Here is a 20,421-nt window from a genome sequence, read left to right as displayed (position 1 = left end):
CGGCTGCTCACGCTATTTTACACGCTGAAGCCTCACATGGATTGCATCGCCTTCAGGCCGCGAAGGAAGCGTAGGGAGAATGCTTTCAGTTGCTTGGCTGCAGGCGCCCGGTTGGGCCAGAGGGGTCGCTGGAGAACGACGAGTCCCCGAATACTACACCGATCTACACCCACTATCCCTCGGGCAAGGGTGGCCTAATGAATGCCTTACCCTGTGGACGCTCTGGCCGTGACCAGTTACAGCGAGTCTGGGATACGAACATCCCAGCCACATGACGAGCGGGTTGCACGAACGGCGGTTTATTGCGCTCGGCCACCAGAGCGGCCGTGCAAGTAATACTTTGTTTTGGATCTTACCAAGCTCCTCTGGCAAAAGGCCTAAACTCTGGGAGAGATGTCCTTTTACGTACAGCCCACAGGAAGAAGAAGAAGCCAACAGGAAGATGGAAGAAGGGGGGACTTGAATTTAAAATCCTAGTTTTTTTTCAAAATTATTATTTGATATCATTTGCCGGAAGCTAATTCTTTCTTTGTAGATAATTTCTTTTGATAGGTTATTTTAAGTGTGTTAGTTGTTTAATGTTGTGGTTGGTCAAGTTTCCCCTTGTGTCCATGTAGGGCTAGTCCATGTGTGCATATAACCTCCTTGTGTGTCAATTGGAGGTTGAGGTCTGTTTGGTTACGTTGTGTTAGGTTGAACCTTTAGTGTCTTTATTGCTTAGTTGACCTCCTTTGAGTTGGGCCCTGACTTTTCTATGGTGGTGCTTCTACAGCCATCAAAAGCACAAGTCAAAACCATTGCACCAAAATTAAAAATTGTGAAATAATACAACTATGAATTTAGAGAAATTCAAAAAGTTGGTAGAAAATGTCATAAAGGCACAAGGTTAGCGAGTAAACTCCTATAAATGATGAATCTTGATCAGCATATATATTGAAAATGAGCGCAGTTTCACACACTCACACTCAACGGCAGGGGCTGGGGGAGGTGGGTCGCCCAACTCTGATTAGACGATGTTAACGTTCTTTTTTTTTTAAGTTCATGAGGTTGATAAGTCCCAACCAGTTGACTCTTCATCAGCATTGGCCTTGCATGGTTCAGGTCTGATTTAAAACAGCAGATGGCGTGTTGAGCTATGTTTAACCCATAAAATGCCGATTTTTATAAATTTAGTCTGAAATGTCAATGTTTATACCAGTGTTAATGTGTTTCATCTTTGTACAGTCATTCAGTTTACAGCTCAAAAACCACATTTAAGTGTTTAGCACCTCTTTAAGCTCTGTGATTAGACGTTTCCTAAACACGAGGCACATTGGGACTCATAGTTGTCATTAAATACTATGTACACAGTCTTGTAAATTTTTTCAAGGAACCAGACTTTTTTCAGCATGGTTGCTATTTCTTTACACTGACAATTCAACTGGGGGAGTTTCATGACCATCCAACTGAAATGCTCCAACGGCTAGTGACTTGACACCGTCTATGGGAAAAACGAATGTTTTTTTTTTCCTGCGTGTGGGCATATAAACTGTTTTAGATTAATAAATGCTTGTATTGATAAAAAGCCTTCATTGAATACAAAATAACTCTGTGTGTGTGTGTGTGTGTGTGTGTGTGTGTGTGTGTGTGTGTGTGTGTGTGTGTGTGTGTAGGCATACTACTGTTTTAGATTAATAAAAAACATCCTTCATTGAATAGAATAACACTAAATTTTACTAATACAAGGTTAGAAAATTGGACCATTATTTTAATAATGTTGGCAGCCTTGATAGAGTTTAGATACCTCTAAAAGCTGGTGGATAAGTGTTAGTCTAGAGCTATGGGGGCTCTCCGACTCTGTGGGTTGATGATATTGGTTGATTTAACTCCACCCACTTCTCCACTTTATGGAGACGCATCTCCCCGTCCCTCCGCTTCCTACGCCCCTACTACCAAGCAAATAGTCAATTTCTTGTATGAGTAAACTTAATTAACAGGCTCCAGTTCTCAAATCACTGTTTACATGTCTGTCTCTCTTTCTCCCACTTTTAGCACAACATAAAGGGTACAGTCAGTTTAATTTATTTCAGTTTATTTTTGTTGAATATTTACTTTTGAGGGAAAACTCAGTATTACTATAGCCTATTGTTGTCTGCCTGTCTTAACCTTTTCACCTCTTCTGTTTCCCAGTCTCCCCTCTATGTGGTTCAATAGCACAGGGTTGCCAAGGCAGGCCCAAAATAGGAAGCGATATTCAGAAACAATTATCAAAAGGAAGTAATCAGTCACTTTATTTAACAAGTGCACTTAACAGAGGACTATGTCTCACCAGCGTTGGGTCTGTTTGTGTGGATAACACGACATAAGTTGGGCCATGTTAATGTGTTTTTAATGCAGGCTGTTATCAATCTGTTATCATCAGTAGAAATGTGTCATTTTCTCCATCCCACTCTATATTTGCCCCTCACCAGCCCTCCATCACTATCAGATCCTCCTTCAATCCCTCTCCTTTTCAAACCTTTTTAATCTCTGTCCCTCCTTCTCTCGTTCCACTGATGTCTAATGAAGATCTCCATGAAAAAGTAAAGAAAGCGATGTCTCATTAACATATGAATCTCTGCCCAAGACGTTCATATTCTCCTCACCTCAGCGTTCACAGTAGACATTGTTGAGGACTTAGGTGTTTCGGCCTTGTCTGGGGCCTTACTATGTGAGATCGGTGAGAAAGCAAGATAACAAAGATAATCACCCTGAGGTTTTCGTCTCATGGCAATGGCTCATTTTTAAGTTGGACAGATTGCTTTGGTAACTTATGCTGCACACCTAACCCACTAAGTCAGTTAAAACAACATGATTGCCAACATATTTTTCTTGTTGTTCATCTAAAATACATGATCAAACTCAGTCTGGCTTGTGGTAGCTGGATTTCTGTTCTGATTAGGCTGCTGCTGAGGCACGTGTCCTCTCCATCTGGGTGGAGCCAGGTATTGAAACATGGAAGTGTTGTGGGCAGAGAGCATGTTCTTAAGGTCAGATGGCATGGGGTCAGACCAAAAGAAATCATTATTGAGCGCATCATCACTGTCTATGTGCTATTGTGGGTCTAGAACCAGCAGCTTGTCAATTAGGTCTAGAGCGTAAGGGTCTTTAACATATGCTTTGAGCCTATCCTTGACTTTCCTCTTTTGGCCTTTAGGTAGTTCCATTTTCTGACAGAGCTCATATTTCCTGTCCACACCAGGCCATACCTCACCAGTGATGGCTCCACAAAGTTGGCTGATAAGAGTAAGCCAGTGCTGCTCAGTGTTCCCTTGCATAATGGGACTTCTGGTCCACATCTCTGCCATGATGCAGCCTTCACCCCAAAGGTCAGTTGGGGGTCCATAGTCTCGTTCACCTAATAGCAGCTCTGGGGGTCTGTACCAGAGAGTGACCACACAGTTAGTGTAGCAGTTACCCTGGCTGTTTTTGGCCAGACTAAATGCCCATGTCAAACCAGCGTTCCCTCCAATCAAGGATGTGCACATCCTCATCCTTGAAAGAGTGGCCATTGGCCTGTAGATGGATGTAGACTGCGGAGTCCTGGCCTGACAAGGTAGCTTTTGCAACTATTCCCCAGTCCTGAAAAATAGTACATGTGGCCACTGTAACTCTAGTTAATGGTCACGGTAACTTGCATATGAAACAAATCACTGATTTCAGTCGTTATGCCACTGTATTGTTTATAAGGGTGGGGATACCTGCAGTCAGTAGACTGAAGAGGTCACTTAGATGAGTGATGAAATGTTTCTCTGGATAAACGTGTCCAGATGAACTGATTCAACTTTCTGTGATTTTCTTACCTGAATTATTGAGCATGCATAAAGACAACACATTTATATGTGAAATATATTATAAAAATGACACCAGGATCCATGCAAATCACTCATAATTAAAATGTTACTATTAAAATGCATATAACAAGCAAATCTATATCAGAACTTTGATCTACTATGTGCGCGACACCCATGTTCTGGGTCTTATGATGTTCATCTTTCTATTAGAAATCCAAAATGACATTGGGATGACAACCAGAGCCACAGCCGGGGAAACAGACGGAGAGGAGCGATGAAGGAAGTTTGACTAGAGAAAGTGAGAGGTCTGCTCTTATGCTGTGAATAACTTTTGCAATCCATTGTACAACTTCATGATTTTAAGCCTGTAGCTGAAGCTCTAATCCACGGTAAGCTTCGGCTGTGTGATCAGCGCCGCTGCAGGTAACCGAAGATCGGCTCTGTGAAAGCCGGAGAAGGGAGGTGCATGAGATGAAAAGGAATAGGATTGTGAGACATAAGATGAGAAGGGTTTTCAACATGTAAATGTTAGAATTTGGTCATGGCAAATAATCCTATATTTTCTCCCCTTTAGGAAAGGAGGTCAAACCTCTAAAACTTGGCGAGGGATGCCTTTTTGCTGCTTAGTACACATCTGTAACCTGCAGGGGTGTGATATTGCCGTTTCCATTACTAACCATTACTGTGATCAATTAACCAACAATTGTTTGTTACAGCATCACAATTAGTAGCCTCATCATTTCTCTGTACTGTTTTGATATCATCATTATATATTTTAATATGTGCTGCTCCTGACGATAATTGGTCAGGAGCAGCAACAGACTGGGCGTCGGCAGGCACTTATATTTGGGAGCCCTGTCAATAAAAGTCAACTGCTGTCAAATATCTTTGTACTTGTCATTCAGTCTACACCTCAGTTATATTTGTGGACCAAATTTACTACCCTGGTCATTTTACTGTGGGTTTTGCGATAAGAGCTGCAATATAATATACTATAAACCATTTTGTGAGTATTTCAGCTCTTGGCTATCATGAAAAACAAGTTATAGCTTCTATGAGTTTCACTTGAATTGATAAAGAAAAGCATACTGTAACTCCAGCAGGGGGAGGGGGGGTACACGGTGACGTAGTGTGGAGTCATTACAGCGGGCTGTCCTGCTGTCTGCAGCGGAAGCTTAGAATCACTTCTTTTCTTAGATTTGGTTATAACATCTTCATGTCACAGAAGATAATTAAATTACCTTGCAGGCGGTCCATGTTTGTGTGTGTGTGTGTGTGTGTGTGTGTGTGTGTGTGTGTGTGTGTGTGTGTGTGTATATGAATTTTCTATACTGATTGTATATAAATGCTTTATGCATACTTGTGTGTTTGTGTGTGTGTGTGAGAGAGAGAGAGGGAGTAAGAGAGAATGTGTGTGTTGCTGTTTCACACAATATATTAGAGACAGGAGTTTTATGTGATTGAAGGCGATTTGCAGCTGTGCGTCACAACAGGAGAGACCACAACCATCTTATCTCCCATTCTCTCTTGCTCTCTCTTCTCCATCCTTCTATCTCTCCCCCTCTCTTTCTTCCTCTACATCTTACCCCCTTTCGCTCTTCTTTAACCCCCCACCTTCACCCTTCTCTCTCGCTCTCTCTCTCATGCTTTCTCTCTCAGCAGGAATGATAGATGGTTATGCGTCTCCATTTGGGAAATCAGACAAATGGAACTCACTTTCTCTCTTGCTATTTTTCTCCTTCTCCCATCCTCTCTCTCTCTCTCTCTCGCTCTTTTATTCTCTCCACTGTGACGAGAACGCGATCCATTTGGACTTTGCTTCCTATTTGCATTGAAATCACTTTGTGACAGCATGCAGTGTAATGAACTAGCACAGCCTGAGTGTCAGGTAGGAGGGAGATTGACAGCTAGATGTACAACAGACAGACAGACTCACAGGCAGGCAGGCTAGGCAAACAGAAAGGTAGAAAAGCATAGAATGGCACGAAGGTGGATGGACAGACAGAAAAGCAGGCTGGTTAACAGGCAGGTGCCAGGGAGAATGAGGAAAAGACAGGCAGAATGATAATCTGAGAATCACATGTAAACCGACAGAAGGACTGGTGGGAAGGGATTTTTACAGAGAGACAGGCAGACAGACATAGGGCTTGGCTGAGAGCTAGATCAACACATACATGCAGGCAGGCAGACAGACAGACAGGCAGACTGACTGACAAACAGGCGGGAGACAGATCGACTGGCAGGCACAACAGCAGACGGACAATGGGGAGGAGAAAGAATTAGATTGTAGTAAGAGAGCGATAGAGGGAGAGAAAATCCGATTTGAGGGTGGGCGAGTTAGACAGTGATACCACAGGATTCATCTCGCATCGGTTTATTCAGCTGAGGACAACTGTTTATTTGGGAACAGGCTCTGCGATGGCCATTTATCGCAGCTGCACAGTAGGATATTACTTCCTAGGAACATAACGGATAAAAAGATGACTTTGCCATTGGTTGAAGGTTGCCTCACGTGTTCACCCTATGCTGCTTTGTTCTAAACGACACCACCAACCTTTTTGGACTTAAAATGTCTCTGTAAGGTGGATGGACAGAGGCGTGATCCTGGCAGAGCAGAGCAAATGCTAAATTTGGAAAAGTGTAACTTTTCAGAGGAGCGCACATGAAGTGCACTGATGTTTTGTAAATTGACCAATCGCAACAGAGAAGATGCAGGATTCCCACTACGCAGACAGTCTACAGTTTGACTGGATACTCCCTCAAGGCTAAAGATGAATGATAAAAAACAAACTGTGTTTTAAGTGAGATGGTTGATTTGGTTTAAAGCTGCAAAAGTCAGGGAATTCAAATGAGCAGTTCCAAAGCAAACATCAGCCTCTCTATACTATCAGTTATTTGTAGTATTCTGTTTTTTATATCTGACTGTTATACAGTGCTGTCGCTACATGTTGGCATAATGCATTTCAAACAACATGTAGGCCAACTCATCACTGGGCACATATTGCTTCAAACCTCTCAAATGAAAATTCATAGTCTTAGAGCAGGTGTTCACACCCATATTAGCAAAATGTGACAATTATTTCCCCCTATTTTCTCCCCAGTTGTATCCGTCCAATTACCCCACTCTTCTGGGCCCTCCTGGTCTCTGCTCCACCCCCTCTGCCGACCCGGGGAGGGCTGCAGACTACCACATGCCTCCTCCAATACATGTGGAGTCGCCAGCCGCTTCTCTTCACCTGACAGTGAGGCGTTTCGCCAGGGGGAACAGGCCCCCCGACCGACCAGGACACATGCCCACATCCGGCTTCCCACCCGCAGACACAGCCAATTGTGTCTGTAGGGACAGCCGACCAAGCCGGAGGTAACACAGGGATTCGAACCGGCGATCCCCGTGTTGGCAGACAATGGAACTCACAGCTAAGCTACCCAGACGTCCATAATCGTCACATCCTTAACTACAAGTCATCTATGATCATATCCTAGGATAGACTCCTGAAAAATACGTACCGTATCCTTCTATCTCCATCTGGTAGGCTGTCCATTTTCCAAATTCCTCAGTTTTGATAATATTCATTTATTGCAAGATAATACTCCTGCAACATGCTGTCAATTTCCAGGTTAACAACTGATTTTGTTTTCTTGTGTGTCCATTTGTTTATTTGCTGGCTGCAGCAGCTGCTACTGTATTCATGCCCTCTATGTTGTATCAATTGGGACCAGCCCTGGACTTGCTGGCCGTCACCATAGACCAAGTTTGCCGGTCTACTTGCTGGTGACCAGTTCAGGTGTGTTTTGGGCACTTTTTTGTCGGTCATGCTCGTGACCAGCCTATAGTGGTGGTTTCTGTTAGTGTCTTGTTGGTTTAAGCTGGTATTTGTGTTGGTCATGCTGGTGACTAACCTATTGTGGTGGTTTTTAGCTGGTGTATACTGGTATTTATTCAGGGACCAGCCTTGCTTGGAGAGGATGGATGATCATGGTGAATTTCAGCCAGTTGCCCACAGCACAAGATGACCAATTAACTACCCTGAAACAAACTATATGAAAGTGAACTAAATCCATTAAAGAATAATTTGAGTATGACCATTCATATATCTTTAGTTAAACAATAACTACAATTACAATATATAACAAAAACTAATAGCAACAAACCATAAATGGTAATAATAATAATAATAATAATTTAGTTAACAGTAACCATAGTTGTGCTTGTATGTTTTTTTCCATTAAATAACCACCCCACGCTCTTCTTCCTCTTTTCAATTTTGCCCCATCAACATTCTTCCCCTGCAGTCAATAGAAGCAGCCTGAAAGTGTCATGGTTGGGGTTTTATTTGCAAGGCTCACCTGTTTCCCATTTCCTGATTGGCTTGCCATTTCAGTTCCTGCCCCTGCTTTGCTGTTCCCTATTCCCTTAATTGGCTCGCTGGTTCTGTTCCTGCCCTGCTCACCTGTTCTCATTTTCCCTGATTGGCTTCCCCAGCAGTATATATTTCCCCCTGGTTGCCCCAGCTCATTGTCGGATTATAGTGAAACGTTGCTGTTAGCTCATGTTGGCCTGGTGCTTAATGCCTTGTATTTTTTGTACCTTTTGTCATTAAAGCCTTGCTTTATCCCAGCCTGTCTTTGCTGTCTGCATTTGGGTCCTGTTCCAGCTCTCTCTCTGACAGTAAGGAAATCTGTAGCTAACAAAGCTAACATTTCTCTATGATCCAACAAATGAGCCGGGAAGCTGAGCCGCCGGAACCAGGCAACTTTGAAAGCCCAAAGGTGGCAGATTCAGATCAGGCCAGGTGTCAGCAAACGTAGGTGGCGGATCGAGATCAAACGTCAGCAAAGATAGGTGATGGATGGAAATCAGGCCAGACGTCCGCAAAGGTGGGTGGCGGATGGACATCAGGCCAGGCAGCAGCAAGGGCGGGTAGCAGCTCAGGAATAGGATCAGCCTGGATGTCAGCAGAGACAGCTGATGGCTCAGGAGCAGCAACAGACTGGGCGTCGGCAGGGACAGGCTGACCACTCTGAAACAGGAAAGATCTCTAGTGTGGTGCTGGGCAGCTGAGACACAAGGGAAACATGGGTGGCCGAAATGCCCGGCTTGGGAGATCAGGGACAGGGTTACCATGGAATTTCCACTGGGGAAAAAAGCCACTTCTTGGACATACTCAGGGTCCCTCTTCCAGATGGCTGTGAGGAGCTTAAAGACTGGCTCTTCTCTGAGAAAAGTGTCACTCAACACACCAAAATCCTCCCAAGTATATGGCAGGCTGAGCAGATCTCCTGGGTCCATATTTGGGTCGGATTATACTCTCACGGGGAGAGCAGGAACAGGACCCAAAGGCAGACAGCAGAGACAGGCAGGATAAAGCAAGGCTTTAATGAACAACAGTACTTGCATAAACTGAAGAAATCAGTAGCTAACAAGGGTAATGTTTCTCTATAATCTGACAAATGAGCCAGGGCAACCAGGGGGGATATATACTGCTGGGGAGCCAATCAGGGAAATGGGGAACAGGTGAGCAGGGCAGGAACAGAAATGGCATGTCAAATAAGGGAATGGGAACAGGAGAGAAAAGCAGGGGCAGGAACCGAAATGGCAAGCCAATCAGGGAATGGGGGACAGGTGAGCAAAGCAGGGGCAGGAACAGACATGGCAAGCCAATCAGGTAATAGGGAACAGGTGAGCCTGGGAAACAAAACAAAACCCCAACTATGACAGAAAACAAACAATAACCCCCCCACCCCAAATTATAAGGCTCATTAGTTTAAGGGGGTGAGGACTATGAATTGTGATATTTGAAAAGTAACTTAACACCTTGTTTCAGCTGGTACCTGCTTCTTTCAGAGATAAAAAAATGCATTTGAACCTGGGGGAAAAGTGGGTGGGCAGTTGGCAGGCATTAAGGTAGCTACCATGGCCCACACCTTGTCCCACTCATGATTAAAATAAATAAATAAATTAAACCACCTGCTACCCCTACCACCCACTCATTCACACATGCATTCATGCATAATGTGTGCAACTTACTAAAAGTCCCATGTGTGTATGTATGGAATAGGATTAGGGCCACATGAATAGCAATAGAATGAGTTCTGACAATCTCAGAATGTCTGACTTTTTTTCTCAGGATTCTGAGATTAATGAGATTTAGACTAATTAGATATTTCATTAGATCATCAACATTTCGAACGCACCTTGCAGACCTGGGTTCCTCCCGGGGTCATGCCTGTCTGAGTGTCGCTTTGCAATCAATCGGGAAAGAAAGGAAGAAAAAAAAATGTAAACGTTTGTCTTTTTTTTCACCTCTCCACCTATGGCTGGGGAGTCGCAGGCCTCCGCGCCTTCACCCCCCCCCCAAGTGAAGACCCTGTTTACGGGAGCCTCTTCATGCCAGCCCCCCTCTTGGGCCATGCCATGTCAGTCTCAAAGTGATAATGTTGACTATTTCCGCAGAATTCTGACTTAAATCTGATACAATCTCTGATCTCAAGTTGTTTAGTTCATGTGGTCCCAATCTCTATGTGCTTGTGTGTGTGAGTAGTACAACTCAGCCACACAGTGCCATGTGCATGCTTGAGTTGGACTCTTAACACACAGAAGAGTAAAGGATAGAAGAGAAGAGATGAAACAAGAAAAGACAGCAAAGCCGAGAGGACGGGAGAAAAGAGGAGAAAAATGAGACAGGATGAGAGGAAATGAGATTGAAGAATGGAGAGGAACAGAGGAGAAAAAAAGGAAAGGATAGAGGAGAGCAAAGGAGAGCAAATGGCAGAAAAGAAGAGATGAGAGGAAAGGAGAGAGCAAAGGGAAAGTAGAGTAACAGAGAGAGGGAAGAGAGGGAGCAAACTGGTGTAGATAAGTCATCCCACCTTTGTTTGATGTAAAAGTTAAGTCAAAAGCTGGCCGGTGAGGCCTTTCTTCTCCCTAAAGAGGTCCATCAGACTTGGAGACAAGGTCAAGTGCATCAGGAAGTTTTCTCAGAGTTGTTTTCCCCACACGGCAACATTTCTGAAATGTTGAGCATTGCAAATTGCCTTTTTAAAGAACTTATGCTTCCCCTTTAAGCAATTTTGTGCAAACCTCAGACAAGGGACAAAATTTCCTTCTGAGGGTAATGTGTCACATAGTGATGCTTTGGTCTTAAATGAAAATTTGGAAATGTTGTCTCCAGTAGCTGTCTGTACTCTGCTATCTTACAGTCCAGGAAATGCAGTGTCTCTTCAGTATGCCTTGGTACCACAGCTAGCTCAATAATGTCTTTGAGAAGCATGATTATTTCCAAAGTGTTGTCACCCTCAGGGAAACAGTGACCAACAAGAAATGGAAGGACCTTTATTAATTCTCATGGCATTTCTGCCAATGGTCCCTTTGGTGGAGAAATAGGTTCTTCATCCAAATCCTCAAAGCAAACATCGCATCTATAGTGCTCTTTTGTGGCATGAAACCATACTGATGCTCGCTAATTCTCACCTCTCCCCTTAACCTAGCTTCCACTACTATTTCCCATATCTTCATGCTGGCTGATCAACTTTATAGCTCTGTAGTTACTACAGCTCTGCATATCACCCTTGTTCTTGAAAATAGGCACCAGTATACTTCTTCTCTACTCCTCAGGCATCCTCTCACTTTCCAAGATTGTGTTAAACAATCTAGTTAAAAACTCCACTGCCATCTCGCCTAAACACATCCATGCCTCTACAGGTATGTCATCTGGGCCAACCACTTTTCCACTCTTCATCCTTTTCATAGCTGCCGTCACTTCATCCTTGCTAATCCCCCGCACTTCCCAAGTCACTATCATCCAACCTTCTCTCTCATGTTCTTCATCAGCCCCCCAAAGTACTCCTTCCACCTTCTCAACATACTCTCCTCACTTGTCAGAACATTTCCATCTCTATCCTTCATCACCATAACCTGCTGCACATCCTTCCCAGCTTGGTCCCTCTGTCTAGCCAATTGGTACAAGTCCTTCTCTCTTTCCTTGGTGTCCAGCCTCTCATATAACTCAACATAGTCCTTTTCCTTTGCCTTCATCACCTTTCTCTTCGCTTTATGCTGTGTCTCCTTGTACTCCTGTCTACTTTCTTCATCTCTCTGACTATCCCACTTCTTCTTTGCCAACCTCTTCCACTGTATACTTTCCTGTACTTCCTCATTCCACCACCAAGTCACCTTGTCTTCCTTCCTCCTTCTTGATCTCCAAAGTCATCCTACAGACTACCATCTGATGCTGCCGTCACCACATTGCAGTCTCCAATCCCTTTCAAATTGCTACTCCTACGTAAGATATAGTCCACCTGTGTGCACCTCCTCCACTCTTATAGGTCACCTTGTGTTCATTTCTCTTCTTGAAATATGTATTCACCACAGCCATTTTAATCCTTTTTGCAAAATCCACCACCATCTATCCTTCCACATTCCTCTCCTTGACACCTCATCATCATCTCTGATCCCTTCACCAACATGCCCATTGAAGACCGCCAATCACCACTCTCTTCTCCTTGGGTACACTCTCCACCACTTCATCTAACTCACTTCAGAATTCTTCTTTCTCTTCCATCTCACACCCAAATTGTGGGGCATATGCACTGATAACATTCATCATCACACCGTCGATCTCCAGCTTCATACTCATCACTCTGTCCAAACACACTCTTCACCCCCAGCACACTCTTGACATACTCGTCCTTCAGAATTACCCCTACTCCATTTCTCCTCCCATCCACACAATGATAGAAGAGTTTGAACCCGCCTCCGATGCTCCTGGCCTTACTCCCATTCTGCCTAGCCTCTTGCACATATAGCATATATACAATCCTTCTCTCCGTCATATCAGCCGGCTCTCTCCCTTTACCAGTCATAGTGCCAAAATTCAAAGTTCCGACTCTCACCTCCACACTCCTACCCTTCCTCCTCTCCCGCTGCCTCTGGACATGTCTCCCCCCTCTCCTTCTCCTTCGCCCAACAGTAGCATATAGTTTCCACCGGCACCCTGCTGGCCAACAGTACCGGTGGCAGTCATTGGTAACCCAGGCCTCGACCGATCTGGTATGGAAATCTGATTTATGATCCACATATTTGATTTGGCAAAGGTTTTAAGTGGAATGCCCTTCTTGACGCAACCCTCCCCATTTACCCAGGCTTAGGACCAGCACTAAGAATGCAATAGCTTGAGAGTCCTCAGTGGCTGGGTTAACTGGCTGGGTGGCATTATTTACATAACTAGAGGATGACATAAAAGATTGATCACAACATGGCCAGGGTAATTACCATCATCTCTAATATCATTTCAACTAAAGTGAACAGTCCTATTTACTGATCTTTCCTGTATGGATACTTGTGTGTTTGTTTTTTGTTTTTTAATTGAAGTTCACCTTTAGTCATATAAGAAAATATAAGACATGTTCATGATCTATGTATTATGAAGGAAATTGTAACGGAAAACTTTAAAGATTGTGTGAAACAAAATATAAACTTTCCAAGCACTGTTGCCGTCACTGCTGCCTCCCTTATATAGACAGATCTTTTATGGGTTTAAATAAATGGAAATATGCAAATAACAGGGATTTTGCAGTGTATCATTTGAGATGGAAAAGCTCAGTTCTCCTTGGAGTTGATCTTGTTTCCCGACAACAGAGAGCTCTTTGGAAATTAATGCAATAAAAACTCACTTTAAATTAGTTTTGTGTTGCTTGTGTTTTGATGCAGTTCACTGGGCATGACAGCACGTTGATATTTTCACCAGCATCAACTCAGTGTACAGTGAAAATATAGTTGCCATATGGCAGCTCTTCTGTACATTCACAGTTTTGACCTACACATAGCATCACAGCTTAAGAGGGCAAGAACCAAACTCACAAAATTTCGAGATACCCCTACCTGGGGTAGAACATAACATGACCATTTCCATAACTTTGATATGTCCCCTTCATGAAATGGTAATAATTGTTCTTTTTACTACAAAATACATTGAATTCTTCAATGAAGTGATTCACTACATAGGCAAAAAAGTGCAGACACCTGCCCTTAAAGAGAGAGTTCCAAGTTAATCCCATGTCATTTTCTACCTACTGGTTGTATTTACAACATATTTGCACTGATGGTCTGCAGGTAGTATCCCTACACGCCAAAGCAACCACAATGTCAAAATATGGTTCTATTGTGAATCATTAGCCATTTATATAAGGCCTTATTAGAGGCGGAATATCAAACAGTTAATTTTTCTGAGGAATACTCACTCCTAATCCTAATGTAATAATATTGAATCACTACCCAATCATGATAATAATTCCTTTCAGGTAGTCACTGTCATTGTTTCATCAAAAACAAGAAGTAATAGTTTGCCATCGAGGACTATTATTCTGACTATCAAGTCAGTATAACCCAAAAAACTACACAAAAATGCCCTCTCTGTAACAGAGAATACTAAGAGTTGATCCCATGTTTTTTACCCACTGGTTGTATTTACATACTTCATATTAGCACTGATAGTTCTCAGATAGTAACTATAGAACTCAAAGCAACCACACTGTCCAAATGTGGTTTTACTGTGATTCAGCAACATGAAGGACAGTTGCATGTAGGTGGAAACATGAGACAGACACATTTCCAAAGGACAATTATTTTGCTTGCAGTAGTTAAATCATTCATTTATCACAAATTCTCCCCCCTCCATAATTGGTCAAATTTCCAACTCGTGTGCCAAATCTGAAGTCGTGTTGTTCAGAAGAAAAAAAAGGTTGTTGATCGTTGTCTTTTTTCATAATTATTGGGTTTTTTTTTTAACCAAAACCACAATGTGCTACTTTAGATGTAAATGTGTTGTCACCATCACAAGAAAAGGTAAACTAAGAGCATTAACTTCTTTTTAAATATATATATATATATATATATATATATATATATATATATATATATATGACAGAAAATCAAGGGAAGTATCTGTTTTAATATTTTTCATTGTTCTTCATGGGGTGAATGGATCACAGGCATTGGGACAGTCCACGTAAATCCTCTAAAAATTATTAATTTCATTAAATTCATTTTTTTAAATCTGCTTTTTCCTCATCATGGGAAAAGGGGCTATTTTTAACCTTGCTTGGCTTTTGCTGACCAGTCCAGCCTGGTCAGTCTAACTGGCTGGCCATCCAACCATATTAACCAGCTTGACCAGCTTACCAGCCAGGCTTTGCTGGTCAGTCCAGCCAGCCGGCTGGCCAATCAGCGTGACCAGCAGACATCAGCTTAGCCTGACTGGCTGACCAGCTATACAATGCCAGCCAACTATACTGACAAACCAACAAGACCAGCTTGTCCAGCCTGGTAAAGCAAATAAGCCAGCCGAACACCTTAACGGGACAGATTGATATTTTATATCACAGGGACCTACCTATCTGTGTTGTTTAACGTGAGATAACGCTGGCTGACGAACAAGTCTTAATCCTGTGACATTGATTTGAACCATGTAAGAAGAAGCAGGGTAGGGTTTCTGGCACAACTTCACCTTCCTCCTAGGTACACGTATCTAAATATATATAAGAGGATGCTTTGTCAATCTCTTTAAGACAATTTTTTGCTGAAGGATGCTTCAGCATGGGAGGAGAGAAAATCATAACAAGTCCGAGGCCACATGTAAAAAAAAAAAAACGATACTCAAAAACAGCCATATCACATGTGGGATGGGGGTCTGCTCATTTGTCAGGTACCAAAGAGAACAAAGAGCAGTCTAGCCTGACATCAGAATAAAAATAATTTAACAGGGGAGAAATGGAGAGATATGAGAAGTAGAGGTAGAGAGAGACTGATTATAGCTTTCCCAGTAAATTACTCCCTGCTCTCAGAATCACTGAAAATACTGTGTGACATCATCATTGCACCATGGCCTACCATATACTCATGTTATTAGTATAATTATCTGGATGGAGGCGTAGAATCTGACTCGTTTTAGTCTCCTGTCTACAGAAAGTAGACATTTCTACATTTCTTTTTCTAATTCAAATCTAAATTCCAACATTCAACTAAGCGGGAGGAAAGACAGTAGTCTTTCACTACCCCCTCCCTCTCTCTCTCTCACTCCTCCATCCTCCACAACTATCATGCTCTGTATCTCTGTCTGTCTGTCTCTCTTCAATCTTCCATGGCTCTCTCTACCATTCACTGTCAAATAAAGCCGTAATGGAGTGAAAAGAGTCTTCAAAAGGAAAAGATTCGAATAAATTTGGTGGTGCTGATGAGCCACCGCAGGCCCGAGGACATGGAGATCAATGAGAAGTGAGAAGTGTGTATGTGGGTGTTTCTGTCTGCGCTTGTGAGTGTGTGAGTTTGTGTCTCCACGTGTATACATTTATTTCTATGAATGTGTGTGTGTATGTGTGTGTGTGTGTCTCCGCATATATATGTTTATTTCTATGAATGTGTGTGTGTGTGTGTCTATGCGTTTATGTTTATTTCTGTGAATGTGTGTTTGTGTCTATGTGTGTATATTTTTTTTCTGTGTGTGTGTGTGTGTGTGTGTGTGTGTGTGTGTGTGTGTGTGTGTGTGTGCCATGCAAGGGAAAAGGAACATATCTAACATGCAAGTATTTCAGATCAAAATCAAAGCGAGGGTCTGAACGATTCAAACATGCCCTTCAGCACTGCGCAGTTCTACACACACACACACACACACACACACACACACACACACACACACACACACACACACACGCACACACACTATGAACTCCCTCATATCTCATTTTAATGTCTCGTTTCTTGTATCTTTCAAGACATCAGATGTAAGAGATCCCTCGAGATCAGTTAAAAACACACTCACAAGCACAAGTAGACAGACACACACACACACACACACACACACACACACACACACACACACACACACACACACACACACACACGCACGCGCACAGAAACATGCCTCAAGAAAACATTCTGTGTTGTGGTGCCCTTCATTGCCTCATTAACTGTGTGTCTTTTTCCCTTATGTATGTGGAAATCCCTGTCTGTGCATATATACAGTGCATCCGGAAAGTATTCACACCCCTTCACTTTCCCCACATTTTATGTTACAGCCTTATTCCAAAATGGATTAAATTCCTTTTTGTTCTCATCAATCTACACACAATACCCCATAATGACAAAGCGAAAAACGTTTTGTAGAAATTTTTGCAAATTTATTAAAAATAAAAGACTGAAATATTGCATGTACATAAGTATTCACAACCTTTGCTATGACACTCAAAATTGAGCTCAGGTTCATCCTGTTTCCACTGATCATCCTTGAGATGTTTCTACATCTTGATTGGAGTCCACCTGTAGTAAATTCAAGTGATTGGACATGATTTGGAAAGGCACACACCTGTCTATATAAGGTCCCACTGTTGACAGTGCGTGTCAGAGCAGAAACCAAGCCATGAAGTCAAAGGAATTGTCTGTGGACCTCCGAGACAGGCTTGTATCGAGGCACACATCTGGGGAAGGGTACAAAAAAATGTCTACAGCTTTGAAGGTCCCGAAGAGCACAGTGGTCCCCATCATTCGTAAATGGAAGAAGTTTGGATCCACCAGGACTCTTCCTAGAGCTGTCCACCCAGCCAAACTGAGCAATCGGGGGAGAAGGGCCTTGGTCAGGGAGGTGACCAAGAACCCGATGGTCACTCTGACAGAGCTCCAGCGTTCCTCTGTGGAGATGGGAGAACCTTCCAGAAGGACAACCATCTCTGCAGCACTCCACCAATCAGGCCTTTATGGTAGAGTGACCAGACGGAAGCCTCTGCTCAGTAAAAGGCACATGACAGCCCGCTTGGAGTTTGCCAGAAAGCACCTAAAGGACTCTCAGACCATGAGAAACAAGATTCTCTGGTCTGATGAAACAAGATTGAACTCTTTAGCCTGAATGCCAAACGTCACGTCTGGAGGAAACCAGGCACCTCTCATCACCTTGCTAATACCATCCCTACAGTGTAGCACGGTGGTGGCAGCATCATGCTGTTGGGATGTTCTTCAGCGGCAGGAACTGGGAGACTAGTCAGGATCGAGGGAAAGATGAATGGAGCAAAGTACAGAGAGATCCTTGATGAAACCTTGCTCCAGAAAGCTCAGGACCTCAGACTGGGGCAAAGGTTTACTTTTCAACACGACAACAACCCTAAGCACACAGCCAAGACAATGAAGGCGTGGCTTCGGGACAAGTCTGTGAATGTCCTTGAGTGGCCCAGCCAGAGCCCAGACTTAAACCCCATTGAACATCTCTGGAAAGACCTGAAAATAGCTGTGCAGCGACGCTCCCCATCTAACCTTACAGAGCTCGAGAGGATCTGCAGAGGAGAATGGGAGAAATACCCCAAATATAGGTGTGCCAAGCTTATAGCTTCATACCCAAGAAGACTTGAGGCTGTAATCGCTACCAAGGGTGCCTCAACCAAGTACTGAGTAAAGAGTGTGAATACTTATGTACATGCAGTATTTCAGTTTTTTATTTTTAATAAATTTGCAAAAATTTCTACAAAACCTTTTTCGCTTTGTCATTATGGGGTATTGTATGTAGATTGATGAGAGAAAAAAGGAATTTAATCCATTTTGGAATAAGGCTGTAACATAAAATGTGGGGAAAGTGAAGGGGTGTGAATACTTTCCGGATGCACTGTATATGTGTATGTGTGTGTGTGTGTGCGTGCGTGCGTCATGGATGTTTGTGTCTTACCTGCCAGTGCTTACATCTGCTTGAATGAAGCTATGGCCCTTTCAAGTGTGCGTTTGTGTGCGAGAGCTGGGGTCGCCACCTTTAGCTCAGAAAAATAAAGGACACTTAACCCTATTGCATCTCGGCTCCCACGACAGCCTACCCCGGCCCCATGACCCCCACCTCAATAGAAAAGGTGCTTTTTTTTTTAAAGAGAGAAAGGGAAAGCGAGAAAGCCACTTTATTTTGTCATTATATTCTTACAACGACTTTGTTCCCTGCATGTAACCCATCCTATTGTATAGCAGCAGTGGGCAGCTGCAGCGCCCGGGGACCAACTCCAGTTCTTCTTTCCGTTGCCTTGCTCAGTGACACAGACAGGAGTATTAACCCTAACATGCATGTCTTTTGATGGTGGGAGGAAACCGGAGCCCCCGGAGGAAACCCACGCAGACACGGGGAGAACATGCAAACTCCACACAGAGGACGACCCAGGATGACCCCCAAGGTTGGACTACCCCGGGGCTCGAACCCAGGACCTTCTTGCTGTACAAATGTGCACTTTTTTATTTCTTAACAAATTATATTATTTGGTTTAATAATAAATGAATAATTTTAGGACTTAGGCCATGTTCCCACGGTACCCTGGGTAAACTGTGCTGGTAAACCACAGCAATTTTCAGGTGACTGGAGAAGGGAGAAATACAGAAGCACTGGCTGCGTATTTCTCCCTTCTCTGGTTGTCAGACTTTGGCAAAATCACCACGTGCCCCTGGTACTCTGATGGTCACCGGAGTCAGCCCTATACCTCAATAGCCTCTTATGGTTCATGGGCGGACATGCAGACATTCTGGCAGAACTTCCTAGAACGTTCACAGGGGCCAAGCGCTTTCAATTTTGGTTCCTCAGTAAACCACACCTATTCAAGTCCTTTGGTGAGTCTTATCCATCATACTAATGACTGTCACTCTGTCATACTAATTCCTGTAATAATTTACCATAGACACAGACCCTGTAATCGTCCCGTAACATACAAGAATCTAAACAACCAGTCCCCCACAAAGACATCAGGTCACAAACAAATTGGGTTGGGCATCATTTGGATTTTAACGATTCTGATTCCGAGTCTGCTTTTCGATTCTTCCGGTTCGATTCTCTCACTTCTTAACGGTTCTCGATTCTGATTCTTTGAGAGGCGGGGTCAAAACGTATCACATGCTTCTTTCACAGAAGGAAAAATTATCACCCATGTGACTTTCTCGTTCTTGTATTTACATTTACAACAACCGTCTTCATACAAGAAGATGAAGAAATAGAGACAGTCACACCCTGGTCCGGACTACCAGGTATTAAACCCCTTAAATTAGAAACAGTTCTTGTTTAGAAAAATTAGCATAACTGCCCTCTCAGGCTCAGCACAGAAAATAAAAACACATTTTAGTATTGGCATAAAATGTACAGCAATTCGCTCATGTATCAGTTGTTTGCTGTCTCGCTGTTGCGAATAAGACAAACGTTATTAATTTCCACCTACCCAATTGCGACGAGGCGCTGCTTGCTGTTAGCTGAGGGTTGGCTGAAGAGGACGCCGAGGCAGGAGACGGAGACCGGCGCAGCATGTCAAACACGGTGCGCAGGTTAATTGGCGCAGCGTGTCAAACACGGTGCGCAGGTTAATTGGCACAGCGTGTAGGCCAAGGTGTTCGGCCATATTTGTTGCGCATCCTCCCTTGCACGGAATAATTTTGCCACAGGCGTCGCACTGTGCCAACCTTTCATTTTCTAATGGTAAAATGAAGTCGCACTTTCGACCGCCGCTTGCTCTGGTCCATGATGGCGCTGTAACGGGTTAGTCTGTGTTTCCTGGTTTAAGAGGAAGACGAATCAAAAACTCACGACTACGCGGATACTGGAATTTTCAGTGCTTG

General features: G+C 43.4%; 1 pseudogene; it reads right to left on the bottom strand.

Annotated features, from left to right (window-relative positions):
• Positions 1-2,861: 2,861 nt before the first annotated feature.
• On the bottom strand, positions 2,862-3,512 carry LOC130131082 (cyclin-dependent kinase 9-like; annotated as a pseudogene).
• Between the last annotated feature and the right edge of the window lie 16,909 nt (positions 3,513-20,421).

This window comes from Lampris incognitus, chromosome 2, assembly GCF_029633865.1.
Source record: "Lampris incognitus isolate fLamInc1 chromosome 2, fLamInc1.hap2, whole genome shotgun sequence".
Lineage (NCBI taxonomy): Eukaryota > Metazoa > Chordata > Actinopteri > Lampriformes > Lampridae > Lampris > Lampris incognitus.
This window is presented reverse-complemented; position numbering and strand designations above follow the sequence as displayed.